The following is a 17,475-nucleotide window of genomic DNA, read 5'->3' on the forward strand; positions in this document are numbered from 1 at the left end:
TCAATTCACATAAAATCCAATTTTTTACGAGTTTGTTGGTGTGAAGAATTATAAATTTAGCTTTTGTTACTACTATTGCTAAGTAATTATCTGAATAACAAAAACTTCTAGTAAGTTACGATAAAGCTTTTCAGTTGATAGATCTAAAGCAGTATCAAAGTTTTTAGTCTTGTTATTTTAAGTAATTTTCCCGTTGATTAGAAGTCCTGCATATAAAGTAATTGAGAAATGTTGGAACGAAGCATGCCTATAAATTGCACGTAATTTTGTATGTATCAGGTAATGGGATCTAACAATTTAATTCTGTGATAAGTTTGTTGGGTTAATAGTGATAATCAAGTTCAGATTAACAGATATTCAGGTATCCATGGCAAATGTAGTGATTTGTTAATGTGTTAGATAACTATTTATGCCATTTGATAATATGATAATATTTCTTAATAGCTATCTAATGAATTTTAAATTATTTCAACCCTTTAGTGTCATAAAGAATACATTACACTGAGACAGAAAATCAGTACAATATTATGATCTAGCCTAAAAGGTCAAGGCCATTGAAAGGTCTCTTTGTTTTACATCCACCGTGAACCTTTGTCAAGGTCACAAAACTTGTAGTATATATTGGATATTATTATGGTGCTTTTTGTAAACTAATTTTCTCAAATTAAAAAACCTTTTTCTTATGTGATTTCTATGTCCAACCATATCGAAGGAGGCATAAAGCTTGTCCATATATCTCAAAGTTGGTTTCTGTTCTCCAACCTTTATAGTTATGAAACTTACAAATGTATATAGAATGCTTAATATTATCACAAAAAACCAGATCAATTTGGAATTTTTGTTGTGTCACTTTAACCATTCTAGAGTTATGTCCCTTTACAAATGCAAAAATTGCTGATATTTTTGTTTCTGTTCTCTAACGCAGTTTTCCTCAACAAAATTTTATGAAACTTCACAAGATTATTTTGACAAATCACAGATCAAGTTTGAATTTTGGTGGTGTCACTTTAACCGCTCTAGAGTTATGCCCCTTTACCAATGGAAAAATTGCTATTTTTTTTGTTTCTGTTCTCTAACTTTAGTTTGCCTCAATCAAATGTTAAGAAACTTGTACACACTGCTTTTACCACCAACACAGATAGAAATGGAATTGTAGGGGTAACACTATATTTGTGCTAAAGTTATGCCCCTTTACATATGGAAAAAGTGCTTAATTTTTCATTTCTGCTCTCTAACTTATTAGTTTGCCTTAACATCAAATTTAAAAGATAAGAGTAAGGATCTAAAAAAAACAACCATAAGAGTTAATCCTGCAACCAGTAATGAAAATGTTGTGATTTTGACACTAGACAAATAACATCCATCTTACCTACTCAAAGGATTCAATTGCTAAGTTATTATAGACAGATCCAGACTGTTACGAGTCTTGGTTTTTAAAATCATCCATTAAACCAATGAAAAGATTTTGTCCAATTTTAATAATATTTCTTCTGCAAGGAGAGGGTTTGAAGAAAAATAACAGTACCATCAATTCAAAATTAAATGTGTTTTTTTTATTATTAATATAAATATGTTATACAGTCAGCAATAATTAGATATTAATTATTGTGACTACAGCTTATGTTGTAAAAACTGTTTTTCCTGTCACATTTATCATAATGATATAAACATCACAATAATTTCTGAATTATGGTTTTTTGTTTCTACATAAAGATTTTATGGAATGATTTATATACACGTTACTTGAAAATAAAGTAAGATTGTTGTAAAAACAGCTAGAGCTGCAGGATTTTAAGCATCCTAACACTCACATTGATTCTTATTTTCTACTTCTTCAATTCTTGTACATTTTTGGATACTGTAGATAAACATCAATATGGACAGCAACATATCAACACATAAAAACCTAAATTATCTAGAGGTCAGCAATGTTTTAAATGGTAGTTGATACTGTAAACCAACTAGTTTTCGCGACTTTCGCGAGTAGAAAAATATCGCGAAGTTAAATTGTCGTGAATATGTAAAAACTTGGATCTTTCATTATTTAACAACATCAAGTTAATTAGAAAATCGCGAAATTAAATTGCAGTGAAATGGACTCGAAAGGGCTAAACGCGAAATAAAGTTTCCGCGAAAATAAGTTGGTTTACAGTATACTAAAATATAATCTTTGAATAATACAGAAATCCCCACAAATATTTGACAACACCCAACATAACTCCTCCTGGAAACAGACAAACAAACAACAACTACTAACAGCGATCTTAACTCCTGGCAACAGACAAACAATTAACAACCACTAACACAAAATATAACTCCTTGAAACAAACACAAAACAAACCAAACGTTATTTGGATGGAGAGTTGTCTCATTGGCACTCACACCACATCTTCCTATATCTAAAAACCACTAACAGCGAACTTAATCCTAGAAACAGATAAACAAACAATAATCACTAACACAAAATATAACTCCTTGAAACAAACACAAAACAAACCACCCACACATCCACACCTTACATAACTCCACCTGGAAACAGACAACAAACAAAAACCCTAATAACAATCACCAACACCCTACATAACTCCACCTGGAAACAGACAAACAAATAACAACACAGAACATAATTCCTGGAAACAGACACACAAACAACAACTACAAACACCCAGCATAACTCCCCTTGGAAACAGATACACAAAAGAAAAACACCAGTAATCCACTTGGCTCCTCCAGGAAACTGATATTAGTAAAACACCAATACTAGACCTAACTCCTCCAGATACACAAAAGAGAACAAACAACACCCAAGATAATTCCTCCAGGACACAGATTCACAAAGAACAACAACCACCAACAATTGACAACTTCTCAAGGAAACAGATATTAGGTCACAAAAAACAACACACTTAAGAACACCAACCACCAACAACTGACTTGAATCCTCCAGGAACCGATACTGGTTCACTAAAAAACAACAACCATCAACAACTGACTTGAATCCTCCAGGAAATAGATACTGGTTCAATCAAAAACAACAACCACCAACAACTGACTTGAATCCTCCAGGAAACAGATACCGTTTCACTAAAAAACAACTACCAACAACAACTGACTGGATTCCTCCAAGAAAACTGATACATGTACTGGTTCACCAAAGAACAACAACCAGCAACAACTGACTTGAATCCTCCAGGAAACAGATACTGGTTCACTCAAAAACAACAACCACCAACAACTGACTTGAATCCTCCAGGAAAAAAATACTGTTTCACTAAAAAAAACAACTACCAACAACAACTGACTGGATTCCTCCAAGAAAACTGATACATGTACTGGTTCACCAAAGAACAACAACCAGCAACAACTGACTTGAATCCTCCAGGAAAAAAATACTGTTTCACTAAAAAAACAACTACCAACAACAACTGACTGGATTCCTCCAAGAAAACTGATACATGTACTGGTTCACCAAAGAACAACAACCAGCAACAACTGACTTGAATCCTCCAGGAAAAAAATACTGGTTCACTAAAAAACAACCACCAACAACAACTGACTGGATTCCTCCAAGAAAACTGATACATGTTCTGGTTCACCAAAGAACAACAACCAGCAACATCTGACTTGAATCCTCCAGGAAACAGATACTGGTTCACTAAAAAAACAACAACCACCATCAACTGACTTGAATCCTCCAGGAAACAGATACTGGTTCACTAAAAAACAACAAACACCAACAACTGACTTGAATCCTCCAGGAAACAGATACTGGTTCACTCAAAAACAACAACCTCCATCAACTGACTTGAATCCTCCAGGAAACAGATCCTGGTTCACTTAAGAACAACAACCACCACCAACTTAATTGACTCTTATAGGAAGTAGATACTAGTTGTTTTCAGAACAACAACCACCAACAACTGACTTGACTCTGCCAGGAAACAGATACTAGTTGTTTTAAGAACAACAACCCCTTACAACTGATTTGACTCTGCCAGGAAACAGATCCAGGTTCACTGAAGAACAACAACTACCACCAACTTAATTGACTCTTATAGGAAGTAGATACTAGTTGTTTTCAGAACAACAACCACTAACAACTGACTTGACTCTGCCAGGAAACAGATACTAGTTGTTTTAAGAACAACAACCACTAACAACTGACTTGACTCTGCCAGGAAACAGATACAGAAACAACAACCAGCAACACATGACTCAGTCCCACAGAATGTTTTGGAAATTCTACATACACTCTATGCACACCCTGCCCAATGTAGGCCACATTATTTAAAAAGAATAAACTACAGAAAACTGTATAACACAGCCACAACTGTCTTACCTAGTTTATGAAGAAAAAAATCACCTAAAACTTCATTTTCATGACAAAGTAATTGAAATATAGCCTGTAGAACAGGGTTGTTCAGAATGGCTGTATTTACGCTATCTGTGTAGAATAATTTCATTACAGCTGGGCTTTGTTGTACAGAGTTGCTGGAAAATATGTATGCCCTGCAGAAAGTCTGTCTACTCCATTGTTGTTAACTAGAAATAAGTTTTCATTAAAACTCTTCCATTTTTTTCTGCTGTCAATGACATATCACGACTGGTCTATATTATCAAATAAACAGAATTGTCAGAATTGATTGTGTTGGTCTTTTATCACTTATAGGATAACAGTAATATTTGATCTAAATACCAAAATTAATACAATTTTTTGTGACAAAGATAAATGACCATTTCCATAACTTGATAACTTCCACTAGGTTCCTATTCATAGAAAAAAGACATCATTCTAGACTATTATTGATAGAATAAATTCTTATTACAACCACAAAATTTGTAAAGTCAATATTCAAACTGATTGGTTTACAGTAACATTTACTGCATTTTAATTTTTCTTGTGATTAAATTTACAGTGAAGTTGTAAAATAATCAAATGATACATATATGGTTAAACAACATAATATAGATCAGAGATAATATAAACTAAGTAAGTTGTCTGGCATGGTGGGCAATAGACAGATTTTATGTATAGCTTTATATTATTATTCATTACTTCATTGAGATGTTCATTGCATTACAGACAAAGTGGATGGACACTGTCTTAATTACATTTGAGTGGCAATGATCTTTCATTATGGATAGCTGACCGCATGATGTTTTATTCAATATATAAGGCATGGCCAATTATACAAAGATGATAAATTTGGCAATTGGTCTGTTTGGTTCTCATACTTACATTCACTCAGGAACTAATTGAATATGATAAACTGCTGTAACAAAACAACCTTGGTGTTGAATGGACCATTTCCAATTACCAATTGTTTACAAATTTAGATATATTATTCATTGTTATGTAAATGTATTATTCTGATTCTTATGGCGTTTTCTTTTCTATTTTCAGGTAAGAAGTTTATAATTTGACAGGTCAGTGATTTCTCCATGGTTTGTGTGGCTGTAGAAGGGTAAGTCTCTCATTGTCTTTGTTAATGTTCATAGAAGAAAACCAAAGAGCCAATTGGTAATTATATGGCATCGAGATGACAATAAAATTTCTGGAATTTGATGCGACTGTCATACAAGTGAGAGGTTTATCTCTATAAAACCAAGTTGAATCTATCATTTTCTACATAAGAAAATGCCTGTACCAAAAAATGTATATGACAGTCGTTGTCTATTCATTTAATGTGTTTCAGCTTTTAATTTTGCCATTTGATTAGGGAAGTTTGCATTTTGAATTTTCCTCAGAGTTCAGTATTTTTGTGATTTTACTTTTTATTTAACAATAATTGATTACTAAGGAAATGAAACCTTTCCTCTGAATCGATTGTGTTTATCTGGCCTTATTGTCCCATTGAGTACAATTACTATTATAGGTATAGTATATTTCTCTGGATTTCTTTCAATGGGAAGTTTAAATTTCTCCTTGGAAAATACAATCGTTCATTGATTAATAATAGGTTGTACAAAATTAAGCTAGTGGTGAAAATACATGTACCAATACTGATTCATTTACATATACAACATATATATGTTGATATCCATAAATCTGACTTAAAATGGAGTTCTCTTGCTTCAGGAAAGGATCTATTGATATTTTTACATGGTATAAAATAGATGAGACATCATAATTTTATTGGACAGACAAAAAATTCTATAAACAAATGTAATGCAATAGTACATTGGACATGAAGCTGCTAGAATGTAATTAATGCCAAAGTTTTATGGCGAACTGATGTTGGCACCAGGCTTTTTATCGCATAAAGTAAACAGGAAATTGACAATTAGATCGAAATGACGATGCTTAGTCTGTCACAGTGACATGTATTAATTACAGATATCAAAACAAAGTGCCATAACTCATGATGCATTGTAAAATATTGTTTTGTTTTAATTTGGTTGAATCTTGATGTGTTTTGCTTGTCATAATTGCTTATTTTGAATTGTTATTTTTCAAACTACTCAACAAATGTCATTTTTTGAAAACTTTGATATTTGAGTGATAAAATATTGCATAATTCATGCTTTCAGATTCAAATTAGATTTTAGCGACTAGTTCCTCGATTAAAGCTGGTATCTTTGTGAAAAGATAATATGCTATGACAGCTTTGAAATTAAAATGGCATAAAAAATATTGTTTGTTTATTAGATTACGTGTTGGAAGCATTTATTTTGTGTGCTTTAATAATGTGTTTGTGTTGAAATTTCAGTGTTCACAATCTTGAGCTCAGCTCATCTGTACTATGATCATCATTTTTGGACATCACATCTTCATCATCTTTAAATATACCACCCTCGTCTTGCGACACCTTTTTACTTGTCTTTGTAACTCTGAACTTTGACATTTAAATGAATAGTGGGTCCTTTAAGTAGTGACCAAGTGGTCAGTTTAGTAGTCCATTGACATACAGGCATCACTAGCATGTAGAATCTGAGGGTGTGAGTTCAAACCTTAAAATATGGCAAGGTCCAAGATCCTAATTGACAATGCTTACCAGTTTTCTTACTTATTTATGATAGTTCTCATTGGTTAATCATACTTTCTCCACTATTAGAAGCGTGTGGCCATGATATAGCCAAGGATGCTGAAAGTGGTATAAAGCACCAAAAAAACAGATTACTAGCTAGCATGCTTGCCTCATGCCTTGCAGGAAGACGTAATCTACATGTCATGCATATTCATGATGATTATGTCATGCATATTCATGATGATTGATGCTGTCTTTAACTTATACCCAATCTATGATGATGGGAAATTCTACAAGATATTTAAAGTTTTGATAACTTTTGCAATGAAATTAGAAAAATGACGCTAGTTTGAGTATTGCTGTTCACAATGTTTTTCCTCTTACTTGATTAATGCTTATAACGTGATGTTTATTAAGGAGGTAACAATAGAAAGCACTGCAGTATAGCTATAAATTTAAATATATGACCTCAACAATGAAATAGATTGCTTTCTTAGTGAAAGGTTTTATGTATTGACGGTAATTCAGGAATTAATTTATAGATTTTACCATTAAATAATACAATTTAATGAGGTAAGATAACCTTGGAAATTATAAAATTGCATGTCCATATAGTTAATTGTCAAATGTAAAAACAAAAGCCGTGTTAATTGAATCATTATTCAGCAAAATAAGTCAAAAAGTGGGTGGAAATTATTCAGCAAAATTTAAAAAAAGAAATGTTTCAGTTATTCAGCAGAAATTTAAATGAGGTAATATTTTACACGCAAGTATCATTTATTTTACACCCATTGAATTATTGAATAGTGAAGATACCTTGCCTTAACTCCATTTGAACGTTCTTCATTGAAAAGGTTTAAGATATATTGTTTCAGAAATGAAATGATGTCATAATTTAATGACCTTTACAATTGTCAATTGTTCCATCTATGTCTAAATAAAGCATCACTTCCATAGTCTTGGCTGTGCATGTATTTATTTTGACTTTAAAACCACAATAACAATTGACACCTTATGAATGCAAGTTCTCTTGACACCATTTGATAAACAGCTGTCTTACTTGGTAAGAATTTTGTGTTTGCCATCATGTGTTGTTGCCCATGATCATACTGTCATTTTGTTTTTATCAGGTTTTTTGTAGTTTGTGGACCTGTATGCCATATTTTGATTGTCATTATACCACAATGTGGCAGACAATTTAATTTCTAATATATACAGCTGCAGTAGACATTTTGCTACAGCATAAGTACTTTTCTCTTACTTGTTAAACAATAACAAAAGGGAGCCTCTGGTATGCATTTATATTCATATAAGTTTACATAATTGTTTAAAAGGAAAACAATTTTTCCTGCATATGTAAGGGAAGATGGGATCTGATCTAAATATTTCGCAACATTGAGGCAAAGATTAAATCATTAATGTCTTGTATCAAATTTCTATCTTTGGAGCCATTAGTAAAAACATATTTTATTGTTTAAAACACTAAATGGATCTATTAAATATGTCTAAACTAATGGCTTAATTATAAGATGTAAAAGACTGAGCACAATAAGGGTCTTAAATTGTTTGTCTAATTTTTCAAAGAAATACAAACTTTAAATTCAAGATTACCGTTTATGTGCATGAAAATCAAAAGCAGATAGATTAAAGATCACATCATAAATGTAGCTGTATATGTCATCATGAAAAAGGTGTTTTTGTGAAAAACTCAAAGATAATTCTTGTCAATTTTGAACTACTTTTTAGACCCTGAAATATGGAGCACATTTGAAGTACCAAGTTTGTAAATTATGTTGTCAGTTGTAATAATTCACATTTTCCATGGACAGTTGACAATAATTCATTCATCTTAATTCATACCACATCTTCTTATGTCTATATACATGATCTTTTCTTTATTGAACATTGGTAAAGGTTTAATTGTCAGTTTTAATTCCTGTGAGTTCTATCCAGCAGGTTACTTATTCTAAGTTAAGGCTTCATCAAGGGTAGCTAAGCGTGTTGTAAGTTGCATTCTGATAGTTATCAATAGTTACCATAGTTTGGTTATATTATCTACATGGGCCACCAACCTTTTCCCACATACAGATTCTATAGTTATCCTTAATTGTCTCTCATGCAGACCAAGGTCCGAAGGCTTTCAAAAAACTTTACTCAGTACAAATCTATCATTTTGATTGGTTGAGTCTGAGTTCAATCATTTTTGTGACCATGATGCCTGGGGTTGTAGTCATAAAACTTTGCTTAGTGCTCGGAGCACAAAAATTATGCTCGAAACATGAAATCCAGTCTTTTGATTGGTTGATTCTTGAGTCTGAGTACAAAACTCAGGCTCAAAAGTTTTATGACCGCAAGGCCTGGTTTTCTATTTCTGAGTAATGGACTAAAATCTTTTAAGAGCAATTTTGTCAATCATTACTGCACTCAGGGGCTGTCACTCTTTGTCCATCATGTAGATCTGGTTTTTGATATTATCCATATTGGTGATTTTGACCGCAATTTTACCCGTTTACTTAAACTCATCTGATTTCTTGATTGTTTTTGTTTTTCTGTAAAAAAACAATTTATCAACATGTTTCATGTGGTACTAAAAGACATTAGATGTTGATGCTTAGATAATGAAGCATATTTTGTATATTTAGCTTCCTTCCTCTAAAGATAGATTTTAATCACAATGAGATGATGGTTTTAACCATTCAATTAACAAGTAAATGTATATTGTAAGGATTTCCCATAGAGAATGGACTATTGTCAAGTCATTTCCTGCCATTGATAGTGAACATATTGAAGGAAGTCACTCAAAGTAAGAAAGGGAACATATTGAGGGAAGTCGTTCAAAGTAAGAAATATTGTGATGTAGGGAAATATTAAGAAAATAAAATACAGCTGTCAGTTTATAGATTCATTAACAGACCTTGAAATGTCTTTATCAGCTTTAGTGGTCTCCTAGTATTATATTTGCCTGGAGTTTGACAGTTTTGATCTCTGGCTGATTTAAACTTAAAAGACCTAGTTGTGGTTTGCTAATGTGCTTCAGAAGTGCTTCTCGTTTTGTGGTGTTTTTTTTTTATGTCACTGCCATAGGGGAGTAGGCATTAAGTTTTACCCTTGTCTGTCTGAATGTATGTATTTACGTACGTCCCAAAGATAGTTTGCTGTTCTCTAACTTTAATTTGCCTCAACCAAATGTTATGAAACGTATACACAATGTTTATTACCACTAAATACAGATCAAGTGGACTGCACATACAGATTTTTAAATTATCTATGTCTATTTTAGAACTTTAGCCAAGTACATGAAGGTATATTGACATGTTGAAAAATATATAGCTGAGGGTTTTTGATGAAGTTTACAAAATTTATAGAAAAGTGAATAGTAGACTACATGGAAAGTTCAGGGCAAAAAAAGTAGACTATTGGGCCAAAAAATGTAAGAACAGAGAAGGATGGAGTGCAAAAATCTATATAAAAAAAGAGAAAAATGCCATAAAAATTTAAAAAATGATGAAATAAAGACCCCAACTTTTTATGTCCTAATAACTGACTCAGTCTGTAGAGAAATAAAGGAGAATCAGTAAATATTAACCACCATCCTTTATTCATGACTATCTGAACTTCACCTAGCTGCATATTAAGCCATGTCACATGTATAAATGGGAAAATTTCTAATCAAGAATTGTTCTTGGAAATCCCGGCATCAATAGGCTATATATTGTCTGAATGTATTTCAAGCATTAATGAACTATTCAAATATCTCGAAGAAAAAGAAATATTTCAAGGATGTCTTGACAGTTGTCAAACTTTTTTAGAATGATAGATCATTTAGATGAAGATTTATTCTCTATATGAGTTTGAAGTAAGCTATTCTCATCATTTATCCTCCATTGTGTCAGTTTAAAAACAGTAAAATGATCAGCTTGACAAGATCTACAGAAAATTTAAAATATAATGATAATGATCAGGTCAAATCGCCAAATGACTCCTATGTGGATTTTTACCATTTGTTTGCCTTTTGCCTAAACTCTTCAAAACATAAATGTAGATAGAGAGAAAATTTGAATAGCAAAAGTTATCAGCAAGACAAGTTTAACAAATAAATGATCAGCAAAGAAAAACTTGTAAGACCACTTATTAATTATAATTACTATCCTTTAGCCTCTAGTTAAGGTGTGAACAGATTTAGAAAAGTTGCGTAAATTTGCTCCCTAAAAAAAGAATAAAATCACGTACAAGAAAGATGCAAAAATTTAAACCTTGGGGAAAAGGTTATAAGCACCAGAAATCCAAAAGTTTAAACCCCCGCTAAAATTAACTGCTTTATAGTAGTAAGGTAACGTTTGATAATTATCGTTAATATGTAAAGGCTTTACTTTTATTGGTTATTAGCATTTTTTTTGTTTTTATGTCCTCAACCTTAGGAGTCGAAGTAATGATGTTTTAAATGATTCCAGCAAACCAAATATTACAGAAATACAGCACTTATTTATTTTAGTAAATTGTTAAAGACAGTTACGTGATGTTATTAAAGTAATCAAGCCTTTAGATATAATTTAATGGCCGTCATAAAATTTTCATAGCCAAAGGTATATTGGTGTTTATAAAACAGAAACAAATTTGATGCTAGCTTATATCAGATGTCAGCTTGATTTTTTTTTATTTGTAATTTAATTAAAACCAATGGTTGTTGAGATAATTTAGAGATATCTTACGTTATTTTGCTTGTTTGATGTGGAGTGCAAACTCAGTTGCTTGTGGGGCATGGATCTTGATGATGAGCCGAGATAACGCTCGTTGATTGTAGACAGGGTATTTATAATGTTGTAAGAATCTTATATTATGTTATTTGCTGGGTGGTTTATTGGTTCGTACTGAAACTATCAATGATATAGGCAATTAATCTACCGTTATTAGATTTGTAGTAGAAATTGCATCAATGGGTTGCAATTTTTTCTTCTTTGGGAGTTTTCGATAAATAGATAAATACGGGTGATTGCCTTGTTGTTGTTTTGGCGTTGAGAAGAACTACGTGACATTTGTCAGTGCTCTTGAGTCGATATTAAAAGTTACTTTTAGCATTAATCATAATAAAATGCAGAATCAAAACATAGAACACTCCCGATTTCTATATGTTTGATTTGTGTTACTCCATTAAAAGTCAGTTTAAACCTTAGAATTCTCTGTGCATTAAAAGTCAGTTTAAACCTTAGAATACTCTGTGCATTAAAAGTCAGTTTAAACCTTAGAATTCTCTGTGCATTAAAAGTCAGTTTAAACCTTAGAATACTCTGTGCATTAAAAGTCAGTTTAAATCTTTGAATACTCTGTGCATTAAAAGTCAGTTTAAACCTTATAATTTTCTGTGCATTAAAAGTCAGTTTAAACCTTATAATTTTCTGTGCATTAAAAGTCAGTTTAAACCTTAGAACACTCTGTGCATTAAAAGTCAGTTTAAACCTTATAATTTTCTGTGCATTAAAAGTCAGTTTAAACCTTAGAACACTCTGTACATTAAAAGTCAGTTTAAACCTTATAATTTTCTGTGCATTAAAAGTCAGTTTAAACCTTAGAACACTCTGTACATTAAAAGTCAGTTTAAACCTTATAATTTTCTGTGCATTAAAAGTCAGTTTAAACCTTAGAATACTCTGTGCATTAAAAGTCAGTTTAAACCTTAGAATACTCTGTGCATTAAAAGTCAGTTTAAACCTTAGAAAAATCTGTGCAAATTTGCAAAAGAACAAAAAGGAGAGCTATACAAACTAAATTCATAATGGAACACTTGATTATTGTATCTTTGAACTGAAAAACATGTTGTAACTAACAAAACAGCAAAACATTCAGTATCCAGGAAATTAAAAAATCTCAAGCTGGTAGCTTAAAGTTCTCTAAAAACATTGAAAATGTGAACCTGTGAAATTAGTTTAAACTGTTTACTGTAATTGTTTGTTATTGATGTTGTTTTCCATGGTTTATTTTTATCAGTCTCTAATTAAAACATGACCATAGTTTACAGTTAATTCTGTTACTGACGTAGTTGTTGATAGTATAGTGTACAATGAACCCAGACTGATAAGAAACATATATTACATCTCCAACGTTGAACCATGGTATAATGTTTAGTCTATTCACAATGTTATGAAATTTAAAAAGATACAATTACATTTGAAACAGTAAAGTATCTATGCAATCTTATTAAGTATAATTAAGAATTTGTAGTACCATAGCTCGCTCTTTAATCACTGTCTAATATCAGAGCGACTAAGTGTTGTAATTGGTCCTCATTATACACGATATAGTAATTTGCTCTCTGTAGGGAGCCATGTTTAGCGGGGATAACAATTCATCATTATTTTGACGAGCAGTGATAGATACTTTTGCACTGCTGATTGATGCAGAAGTAGGAACAAAGTTCTCTTTCAATGTGCAGCAAACTAATTATTTCAGTGGTAATAAAAGCATATAATAGTTTCATAAAACTGGATGATTTCTGTGGTATGTTTATTGATCAGGATAAAAATTCTTTGAGAGCTGGTACAAATGACTGAACAAATGCTTCGAGACATTAATTGAAAAAAAACTTGGACCTACTTTTACTGGTCCATTTCTTAATTTGAATTGCTGGTCCTGTTTACAAGTTCAAGCTCTATCCTACTGAACAAATATATTTATTAGATCCTTCAAATAAACGCACATACTAATTAAATCTTTAAAATAAACAAACATTCAAATCAGTGTTGTAAGAATAATTGTAGGTTTTTTTTAGTTTTTTTGTTGCTGTATCTTTGTTTTTCTGTATGGTGTTTTGTAGACTATTGTGTGTGTTTTTGTTGTTGTTTTTAGTTGCTGTATCTTTGTTTTTCTGTAAGGTGTTTTGTAGACTATTGTGTGTGTTTTGTTGTTGTTTTTTGTTGCTGTATCTTTGGTTTTCTGTGTGGTGTTCTGTAGACTGTTGTATGTCTTTTTGTTGCTGTATCTTTGGTTTTCTATGTGGTGTTCTGTAGACTGTTGTATGTCTTTTTGTTGCTGTATCTTTGGTTTGTCTGTGTGGTGTTCTGTAGACTGTTGTATGTCTTTTTGTTGCTGTATCTTTGGTTTTCTGTGTGGTGTTCTGTAGACTGTTGTATGTCTTTTTGTTGCTGTATCTTTGGTTTTCTCTGTGGTGTTCTGTAGACTGTTGTATTTTTTTGTTGCTGTATCTTTGGTTTTCTGTGTGGTGTTCTGTAGACTGTTGTATGTCTTTTTGTTGCTGTTTCTTTGGTTTTCTGAGTGGTGTTCTGTAGACTGTTGAATGTCTTTTTGTTGCTGTATCTTTGGTTTTCTGTGTGGTGTTCTGTAGACTGTTGTATGTCTTTTTGTTGCTGTATCTTTGGTTTTCTGTGTGGTGTTCTGTAGACTGTTGTATGTCTTTTTGTTGCTGTTTCTTTGGTTTTCTGTGTGGTGTTCTGTAGACTGTTGAATGTCTTTTTGTTGCTGTATCTTTGGTTTTCTGTGTGGTGTTCTGTAGACTGTTGTATGTCTTTTTGTTGCTGTATCTTTGGTTTTCTGTGTGGTGTTCTGTAGACTGTTGTATGTCTTTTTGTTGCTGTATCTTTGGTTTTCTGTGTGGTGTTCTATAGACTGTTGTATATCTTTTTGTTGCTGTATCTTTGGTTTTCTGTGTGGTGTTCTGTAGACTGTTGTATGTCTTTTTGTTGCTGTATCTTTGGTTTTCTGTGTGGTGTTCTGTAGACTGTTGTATGACTTTTTGTTGCTGTATCTTTGGTTTTCTGTGTGGTGTTCTGTAGACTGTTGTATGTCTTTTTGTTGCTGTATCTTTGGTTTGTCTGTGTGGTGTTCTGTAGACTGTTGTATGTCTTTTTGTTGCTGTATCTTTGGTTTTCTCTGTGGTGTTCTGTAGACTGTTGTATGTCTTTTTGTTGCTGTATCTTTTGTTTTCTGTGTGGTGTTCTGTAGACTGTTGTATGTCTTTTTGTTGCTGTATCTTTGGTTTTCTGTGTGGTGTTCTGTAGACTGTTTTATATCTTTTTGTTGCTGTATCTTTGGTTTTCTGTGTGGTGTTCTGTAGACTGTTGTATGACTTTTTGTTGCTGTATCTTTGGTTTTCTGTGTGGTGTTCTGTAGACTGTTGTATGTCTTTTTGTTGCTGTATCTTTGGTTTGTCTGTGTGGTGTTCTGTAGACTGTTGTATGTCTTTTTGTTGCTGTATCTTTGGTTTTCTGTGTGGTGTTCTGTAGACTGTTGTATGTCTTTTTGTTGCTGTATCTTTGGTTTTCTGTGTGGTGTTCTGTAGACTGTTGTATGTCTTTTTGTTGCTGTATCTTTGGTTTTCTGTGTGGTGTTCTGTAGACTGTTGTATGTCTTTTTGTTGCTGTATCTTTGGTTTTCTGTGTGGTGTTCTGTAGACTGTTGTATATCTTTTTGTTGCTGTATCTTTGGTTTTCTGTGTGGTGTTCTGTAGACTGTTGTATGTCTTTTTGTTGCTGTATCTTTGGTTTTCTGTGTGGTGTTCTGTAGACTGTTGTATATCTTTTTGTTGCTGTATCTTTGGTTTTCTGTGTGGTGTTCTGTAGACTGTTGTATATCTTTTTGTTGCTGTATCTTTGGTTTTCTCTGTGGTGTTCTGTAGACTGTTGTATGTCTTTTTGTTGCTGTATCTTTGGTTTTCTATGTGGTGTTCTGAAGAATGTTGTATGCCTTTTTGTTGCTGTATCTTTGGTTATCTGTGTGGTTTTCTGTAGACTGTTGTATGTCTTTTTGTTGCTGTATCTTTGGTTTTCTGTGTGGTGTTCTGTAGACTGTTGTATGTCTTTTTGTTGCTGTATCTTTGGTTTTCTGTGTGGTGTTCTGTAGACTGTTGTATGTCTTTTTGTTGCTGTATCTTTGGTTTTCTGTGTGGTGTTCTGTAGACTGTTGTATATCTTTTTGTTGCTGTATCTTTGGTTTTCTGTGTGGTGTTCTGTAGACTGTTGTATGTCTTTTTGTTGCTGTATCTTTGGTTTTCTGTGTGGTGTTCTGTAGACTGTTGAATGTCTTTTTGTTGCTGTATCTTTGGTTTTCTGTGTGGTGTTCTGTAGACTGTTGTATATCTTTTTGTTGCTGTATCTTTGGTTTTCTCTGTGGTGTTCTGTAGACTGTTGTATGTCTTTTTGTTGCTGTATCTTTGGTTTTCTCTGTGGTGTTCTGTAGACTGTTGAATGTCTTTTTGTTGCTGTATCTTTGGTTTTCTGTGTGGTGTTCTGTAGACTGTTGTATGTCTTTTTGTTGCTGTATCTTTGGTTTTCTGTGTGGTGTTCTGTAGACTGTTGTATGTCTTTTTGTTGCTGTATCTTTGGTTTTCTGTGTGGTGTTCTGTAGACTGTTGTATGTCTTTTTGTTGCTGTATCTTTGGTTTTCTGTGTGGTGTTCTGTAGACTGTTGTATATCTTTTTGTTGCTGTATCTTTGGTTTTCTGTGTGGTGTTCTGTAGACTGTTGTATGTCTTTTTGTTGCTGTATCTTTGGTTTTCTGTGTGGTGTTCTGTAGACTGTTGTATATCTTTTTGTTGCTGTATCTTTGGTTTTCTGTGTGGTGTTCTGTAGACTGTTGTATATCTTTTTGTTGCTGTATCTTTGGTTTTCTCTGTGGTGTTCTGTAGACTGTTGTATGTCTTTTTGTTGCTGTATCTTTTGTTTTCTATGTTGTGTTCTGAAGAATGTTGTATGCCTTTTTGTTGCTGTATCTTTGGTTATCTGTTTGGTGTTCTGTAGAATGTTGTATGTCTTTTTGTTGCTGTATCTTTGTTTTTCTGTATGGTGTTTTGTAGACTATTGTGGTTGTTTTTAGTTGCTGTATCTTTGTTTTTCTGTAAGGTATTTGTAGACTATTGTATAAAATTGAGAATGGAAATGGGGAATGTGTCAAAGAGACAACAACCTGAATGTAGAAAAATACAACAGCAGAAGGTCACCAACAGGTATTCAATGTAGCGAGAAATTCCCGCACCCAGAGTGTCCTTCAGCTGGCCCCTAAACAAATATATACTAGTTCAGTGATAATGAACGCCATACTTATTTCCAAATTCTACACAAGAAACTAAAATTGAAATAATACAAGACTAACAAAGGCCAGAGGCTCCTGACTTGGGACAGGCGCATAAATGCGGTGGGGTTAAATATGTTTGTGAGATCTCAACCATCCCCCTATTCAGTTCAAGAGAAGTTCGAGTCTGATGTCAGAAGAAGTAACCAAAGAAAATAAACAAAATGACAATAATACATAAATAACAACAGACTACTAGCAGTTAACTGACATGCCAGCTCCAGACTTCAATTAAACTGACTGAAAGGTTATGATTTTGTCATATGAGCATCAGGCAGAATCCTTCCCTTATGTCTTTTTGTTGCTGTATCTTTGTTTTTTCTGTGTGATGTTTTATAGACTATTGTGATTGTTTTTAGTTGCTGTATCTTTAGTTTTCTGTGAGGTGTTTTGAAGACTGTTGTATGTCTTGTTATTGTGTTTTTTGTTG

The 17,475-nt window shown here is 32.7% G+C and overlaps 1 protein-coding gene across 1 annotated transcript in view; it reads left to right on the forward strand.

Annotated features, from left to right (window-relative positions):
* Positions 1 to 17,475, forward strand: part of LOC134721113 (ATP-dependent RNA helicase DDX1-like) — a 161,175-nt gene that overhangs the window by 106,643 nt on the left and 37,057 nt on the right. The gene's annotated exons all lie outside the window — the stretch shown is intronic.

This window comes from Mytilus trossulus, chromosome 6 (assembly GCF_036588685.1).
Source record: "Mytilus trossulus isolate FHL-02 chromosome 6, PNRI_Mtr1.1.1.hap1, whole genome shotgun sequence".
NCBI lineage: Eukaryota > Metazoa > Mollusca > Bivalvia > Mytilida > Mytilidae > Mytilus > Mytilus trossulus.